The 7,948-nt window shown below is 40.8% G+C and overlaps 1 long non-coding RNA gene across 1 annotated transcript; it reads right to left on the reverse strand.

Moving 5' to 3' along the window:
• Nucleotides 1-1,611: 1,611 nt before the first annotated feature.
• On the reverse strand, nt 1,612-4,843 carry LOC123149642 (uncharacterized). Its single transcript, XR_006474777.1, has 3 exons — nt 4,302-4,843; nt 3,719-3,815; nt 1,612-1,856 (listed from the first exon to the last, which is right to left on the reverse strand). It is a non-coding gene; the product is annotated as an uncharacterized lncRNA (long non-coding RNA).
• Nucleotides 4,844-7,948: the final 3,105 nt, after the last annotated feature.

The raw sequence follows: 7,948 nt of genomic DNA on the forward strand, positions 1-7,948 counted from the left end.
TTACTTCAAAATCCACATCATGATGGGTCCTTGGGTGAATTTTCTTCATTTCAAAATTTTCATGGTCTTCAAAATCCATCCTCTCCAAGACATAGCGTCTTGCATGGCATGGAATAAGCTATACTCGAATTGTAAAAGATGAAAATTACATGTTGAAATAGTTGAAGTCATGCTTAATTACAAAAAACCACTTGTCGCCGTTGCGTACCGTTTCAACATCGAAGGTCTCCTTGAGCTTAATGCTAAAGCGCCGATCATCGTCAAGGTGAGGCCTGTTGCACAAACCTCGATCGTCGTGGCACCACCCGCACTCCCCCGGGAGACTTTTGTCGTCCAATGATGACATTTCCTACGTTCATAATTCAAAGATTAAACTTGTATAATTAAATATATGTACTAAAAAAACTAAATTAAATCATTATTATTCATCATTGGTTGACTATCGGTTTGTTGAGTCTTTTCTTGAAAACACTCAGCTCACGTGGTGTATACATTCGACCGTTGGTGATGGTCACTCCTCCATTTGTCCCCGAGTGCATTACACCAAAATGTCTGATAACCCACAAGTGTAGGGGATCGCAACAGCTTTCAAGGGTAGAGTATTCAACCCAAATTTATTGATTCGACACAAGGGGAGCCAAAAAATATTCTCAAGTATTAGCAGTTGAGTTGTCAATTCAACCACACCTGGATAACTTAATATCTGCAGCAAAGTATTTAGTAGCAAAGTAATATGATAGTAGTGGTAACGGTAACAAAAGAGTAATGAAAGCAAAAGTAATATTTTTGGTGTTTTGTAGTGATTGTAACAATAGCAATGGAAAAGTAAATAAGCGAGAACCAGTATATGGAAAGCTCGTAGGCATTGGATCGGTGATGGATAATTATGCCGGATGCGGTTCATCATGTAATAGTCATAACATAGGGTGACACAGAACTAGCTCCAATTCATCAATGTAATGTAGGCATGTATTCCGAATATAGTCATACGTGCTTATGGAAAAGAACTTGCATGACATCTTTTGTCCTACCCTCCCGTGGCAGCGGGGTCCTAACGGAAACTAAGGGATATTAAGGCCCCTTTTAATAGAGAACCGGAACAAAGAATTAGCACTTAGTGAATACATCACTACAAGAAATCTGCTAATCCATGACAGTTTTAATCCGTCACAGGACAGTGTAAAACTATCATGGATGGACATCCATGACGGATTCTAAATTCGTCATGTATATCACGTCATAATTGACAACATGGCCTTCATGACAGATTTTGACCGTCACCGACCTACCCCTAGGCCCATTTAGCCCACAACAGGCCCTGACCTTTGTGACAGACCTTTCCGTCATGGATATACATGACATGGCAGCTGATGTGGCATCATACTCAATCTGACCTGGCAGCCCAACAATACAGCCCATTTATCGTTCTAGATTTAGGCCCATGTAGTCAATTGTTTATTGGGCCTTCACCAGTTTCCAAATATTTTAATATTCTTTATACATTGCCATTCATACACATTTATTATGCTTGCACGTTCTAGATTATTATCAGCCTTTGCCTGTTCCAACCCATCTTCGGCCAAGATTGCCCAGCATTTGATCCACACAAAGAAAGTAAGGAATCTCCATTTAGCAAAAAAAACAATAATATAATGCACAACTACAGATTCACAACTACAAAATTCAGACCACCATAGCAGATTACAATTACATCTCACAATCACACCAGACATTTAGATACATATAATATGTGTGTCGTGTTCCCTGTCTTAAGTGTAGGATCATTTGTTCCATCCCAAGTCATGTTACCCTTCAAAACGAAACTAGTGTAATATCTTCTGTTCTACCTCAATTACCTGCAAGAGAATATCAGAAAACAAATTGTGAGAACTATTAGCATGAGGAATAAATTATGGGAAACATTCATCCAAACCTTTATTTAAAATGATAGTGATTAGCTCGCCTGCAATAAAATGACAGGAAAAAGGAACAATATACAGCAACATCACATTTTTCAGTCAACATGCCCATTTTAGCAGCAATCAAACAAGGATTTTGGCATGCAAAAAGAAACATATGCACGTCCTAGTATCACACAGAAAGAAATCAAATATGAATATTAGCAGTGAGATGGTTGGTGGAACATCTATCCTCACAGATTACCGCATAAATCAGTTGATATATGTGGATAGACCAAATCTTTACCAAGACATTTGAAATAAATGCCCTATTGAAACAAAGAACATGAATAGATTAAACATGTACATTTCAGTCAACATGTTTGTTGAGATAGATATATAAAATATTTCACATAACCACTACGTAAAATGATTAAATATATACATTGAACCATAATCCAGAGCAATAGTATTCGCTACAAAATGTTTTCCTTAAAAGGCCAACAACTCAAAAAGAACACAGGTAAAAAGCAGTATCAGAAGCAACTTTACTGATAGAGTGACAATGTAGTGAAAGCAAGATACTTGGTTCAAATAAACACAAATAATGGTCTAAATTATTTTTGTTCCCAGTTTAATCAATCATATTTACTTTTGGCTAAAAATTATTGACAGGTTGCTTAAAATGGATGTAACTCGATCATGTGCATGGTATGGGAATTCCCATGGGAAATCTTCTGCCATACAATGCCCTTGGTTGTGTCAGTAAATCGATTGTAAATTAAACTCACTTCTAAGACTAAGAGGCTCCGCACACATTCAGGATCTCAAACTGAATTCTGCACTACGAGGTTGATACTTTTTGAGTTGCTTGGCTCAACTTTTGTGATCTCTATCATTGTTTGTAGATATATTTTCATATATTTTCTTAACCATATAGCATTTTTAAGATGATGGAACATATCAGCAAGCTTCATCTTTTAAACAAGCTGAATCAGAGAGTCGTAATGACCACATAATCCGAGTGGTGTATTATCATAAAAAGAAATACGTACTGAGCAATAGAGAACAATCAAGAACGATAGATAGATACAAGGATTTGCAACTGAATCAGAGAAACATCATGACCACATAGTACTGAGTGGTGTTTTCTCATAAAAAGTAGGTACTGAGCAATAGAGAACAATCAGGAACGATAGAAAGATTCAAGGATTTGCAACTGAATCAGAGAATCGTCCTGATCGCGTAGTGCTGGGCGGTGTTTTCTTATAAAAAGAAATATGTACAGAGCAATAGAGAACAATCAGGAACGGTAGATAGATACAAGGATTATAAGCATCACAGTAAAGTAATTGGTATAGAGTAAATGTTTGCAATCAGCATTTTGTCAAAATAGGCATGCAACTATAAAAATACCATTTCAGATTTTACATATCATGCATCCACCGTGAACAAAACAAACAACTCTATCAAACTAGGTGTTACAGCAAGCAATAAAGTAAGTATAAAATGGAAACAAGCAAGCGCACACACACACACACTACGACGATACAAAAAGCACAAAGAAGATATTTAAGGATTGGCATTGCTATACACACAACAACTGCATGCCCGATGCTTGCACAATTCTGCCATGGCAGCGCCAACAGCGAGCATGCTGGCAAGAGCGCTGTTGGTCAGGGAACATCGTTCGTAGGTCGTGCAGCTATTGTCGTGTGTGAAGCTATTTCTTTTAAGGATATGAACGTCTGGACAAAGAAGGATACATAGTTTGTAGTGCTAGCTAATTATGTTGTACTGCAGAAGTAGTTTCGACTGACCTTTCTGTATTTTTCTCCTCTGTTCTTCAGAAGGCTCTATTTCATCAACACATTTGATGTCATTAACCGCACCCTCGACTTCAGTTATCTCCTCCACCTATAGAATAATAATTGGAACTTTAGTGGAACTATTCCATGGAGAAAACAAATAAATCTTGTGTTTTAGTTGAAGTATCCCTATAGTTACTCCTACATAGGATTCCCTCAATAATTTATTCCAGCTTTAAGCATACCATCTTTTCAGTTTCATATATACTCTACATCATAATTTGATCCATCTCAATGATGTAAATCTGTAAACTAGATTGACACACATAAACACATCACGACCTCAGAAACTATGTGAGCACCCCACATATATTTGTTACACGTACATGTTGATGAAGAAAAGATGTAAATAAATCTCTACATTTAAAAAAACAGTCACACAAACGTTTATGCAAAATATGGAACGTAATACATCATCTTGGTATCTTTCCAAAACAATTAGTCCCAGCCACAAAAGTTACTTCACTGCAAAGCACTATCCTGACATCCTAAATAGATAATTCTTCAATTAATGGAGAGTGAAAAGGGTTCTCACCTTCACAGCAAGTGGTCCGGCGAGGTCACCTGTGGCGATGCAAAAAAGGCCAAGGAGTGCCGAAGAAAACAGCGGCCACCCCCTCCTTTCCCAGCGCGAGATTGTGAAGGAGACGGAGTGTCGAGGCAGCCGTCCTTGGTCCTGGCCAGCGGGTAGGCGAGAACGTTTATCTCGCCGACCTCAACCACCTTCCTCGACCACCACACCCATGAAGACGAGCAAGGGGCTGACCTTGACGCGGATGCCGGAGCGCCGCTACCGCCGCGGGTGCCCCCATCGCAGATCTGAGTAGGCTGCATAGGGGGAGAGGGTGGGGCGGTGGAGGAGCGATAGATGGTGGGAGACGAAGATGGAGCGGGAGATCGTTGGGACGGCGGCGCGGGAGATCGAGGGTGTGGCAGCCGCGCTGGGAGGGAGGCTGGGCATGGATCTGAATCGGGAACAGGGAGGGAGAGGAGTCGGCGGCTGTAGGTGGAGATGGATTAGGGTTTCCGTGGTCGTGGGGAGAGAGGTGCGAGGCTGTGGCCTCTCGGGCTGGTGGGCTGTGGAGTTAAATGGGTTGGCTCCGAATTTTTTTTAACTCTCCGCCTCGACGACCCGCGCGCTTCCTGTTTTGGATTTTGCCGCGTACACGACTTGAACGTCTTTTCCTCCGCGCGCTTCCTATTTCGGACTTTGCCACGTACACGACTTTAATGTGTTTTCCTCCACGCGCTTTGCTTCAACCCGTTTCATGCTTTGGTGTCTTTGCCCTTGGGTGCCTCATACTAGACCTGATTCATGTTGGCCTCACGTGTTTGTATGCTACATAAGTATATTCATTCAGTTTGGTGCCATCTAATTACATTAGGATCCTTGTTTTTTTACGGTATAGAAAATTCAAGTTACAATGAAACTCATATGACTATGCCACATCAGCAGGAGCAATTCTTGAAGGTCCAGATGGTGTATAAAGGGAGAGGGGGGCTAGGCCCGGCTAGGCCCGATTGGTCTATCTGTGACGGTTTTCGTGACGGTACCTCCACATCCGTCATTGAGGAGCTACTGTTTTTGGGCCTGAACACATATTGTTGGTCGGTGACGGTTTCCATGACGGATATCCAGAACGTCACCAGGAATCCGTCACGGATTAACAGGTTTCTTGTAGTGCATGAACTCCTCAAACTATGGTCATCACCGGGAGTGGTCCCGACTGTTGTCACTTCGGGGTTACCGGATCATAACACATAGTAGGTGACTATAGACTTGCAAGATAGGATCAAGAACACACATATATTCATGAAAACATAATAGGTTCAGATCTGAAATCATGGCACTCGGTCCCTAGTGACAAGCATTAAGCATGGCAAAGTCATAGAAACATCAATCTCAGAACATAGTGGATACTAGGGATCAAACCCTAACAAAACTAACTAGATTACATGATAGATCTCATCCAACCCATCACCGTCCAGCAAGCCTATGATGGAATTACTCACGCACAGCGGTGAGCATCATGAAATTGGTGATGGAGGATGGTTGATGATGACGACGGCGACGAATCCCCCTCTCCGGAGCCCCGAACGGACTCCAGATCAGCCCTCCCGAGATGTTTTAGGGCTTGGCGACGGCTCCATATCGTAAAACGCGATGATTTTTTCTCCCCGAAAGCAAATATATAGAGTTGGAGTTGGCGTGGGAAGAGCTCGAGGGGGCTCACAAGGTAGGGGGCGCACCCCCCACCCTCGTGGACAGGTGGTGGGCCCCCAGGCCTTTATCTTTTGCAACGATTTTTTATTATTTCCAAAAAGTTGTTCCGTGAAGTTTCAGGTCATTCCGAGAACTTTTGTTTCTGCACATAAATAACATCATAGCAATTCTGCTGAAAACAGCGTCAGTCCGGGTTAGTTCCATTCAAATCATGCAAGTTAGAGCCAAAACAAGGGCAAAAGTGTTTGGAAAAGTAGATACGACGGAGACGTATCAACTCCCCCAAGCTTAAACCTTTGCTTGTCCTCAAGCTATTCAGTTGATAAACTGAAAGTAATAAAGAAAAACTTTTACAAACTCTGTTTGCTCTTATTGTTGTAAATATGTAAAGCTAGCATTCAAGTTTTCAGCAAAGATTATAACTAACCATATTTGCAATAACTCCTAGGTCTCATGTTTACTGATAGCAATAGCATAATCAACTAGCAAGCCATAACAATAAATCTGGATGACAACACTTTCTCAAAACAATCATAATATGATATAACAAGATGGTATCTCGCTAGCCCTTTCTGAGACCGCAAAACATAAATGCAGAGCACCTTTAAAGATCAAGGACTGACTAGAGATTGTAATTCATGGTAAAAGAGATCCAATCATTGTCATACCCAATCTAAATTAATAGTGATGGATGCAAATGACAGCTGCGCTCTCCGGCTAGTGCTTTTTAATAAGAGGGTGATGACTCAACATAAATGTAAATAGATAGACCCTTCGCAGAGGGAAGCAGGGATTTGTAGAGGTGCCAAAGCTCAGTTTTCAAATAGAGATCAATAATATTTTGAGCGGCATACTTTCATTGTCAACATAACAACTAAGAGATGGCGATATCTTCCATGCTACACACATTATAGGTGGTTCCCAAACAAAATGGTAAAGTTTATACTCCCTCTCCACCAACAAGCATCAATCCATGACTTGCTCGAAACAACGAGTGTCTCCAACTAGCAACAGTCCCAGGGGCAGTTTTGTTTGCAATTAATTTTGATTTAGTTTGCACAAAGCATGGGACTGGGCATCCCGGTGACCAGTCATTTTCTCGTGAATGAGGAGCGGAGTCCACTCCTCTTGAGAATAACCCGCCTAACATGGAAGATAAGGGCAGTCCTAGTTGATACATGAGCTATTCGAGCATACAAAACAGAATGTTTATTTGAAAGTTTAGAGTTTGGCACATACAAATTTACTTGGAATGGCAGGTAGATACCGCATATAGGAAGGTATGGTGGACTCATATAGAATAACTTTGGGGTTTAAGGGATTGGATGCACAAGCAGTATTCCCGCTTAGTACAAGTAAAGGCTAGCAAAAGACTGGGAAGCGACCAACTAGAGAGCGACAACAGTCATGAACATGCATTAAAATTAATAAACATTGGATGCAAGCATGAGTAGGACATAATCCACCATGAACATAAATATCGTGAAGGCTATGTTGATTTTGTTTCAACTACATGTGTGAACATGTGCCAACTCAAGTCACTTAAATCATTCAAAGGAGGATACCACCCCACTATACCACATCATAACCATTTTAATAGCATGTTGGCACGCAAGGTAAATCATTATAACTCATAGCTAATCAAGCATGGCACGAGCAACTATGATCTCTAACTGTCATTGCAAACATGTTTATTCATAATAAGCTGAATCAGGAACGATGAACTCATCATATTTACAAAAACAAGAGAGGTCGAGTTCATACCAGCTTTTCTCATCTCAGTCAGTCCATCATATATCATCATAATTGCCTTTCACTTGCACGACCGAACAATGTGAATAATAATAAGAGTGTATGTGCATTGGACTAAGCTGGAATCTCCGAGCATTCAATAAACAGGAGAAGACAAGGCAATATGGACTCTTGATTAAATCAACAATAATGCATATAAGAGCCAC

Source organism: Triticum aestivum, chromosome 7A (assembly GCF_018294505.1).
Source record: "Triticum aestivum cultivar Chinese Spring chromosome 7A, IWGSC CS RefSeq v2.1, whole genome shotgun sequence".
In the NCBI taxonomy this organism is placed as follows: domain Eukaryota; kingdom Viridiplantae; phylum Streptophyta; class Magnoliopsida; order Poales; family Poaceae; genus Triticum; species Triticum aestivum.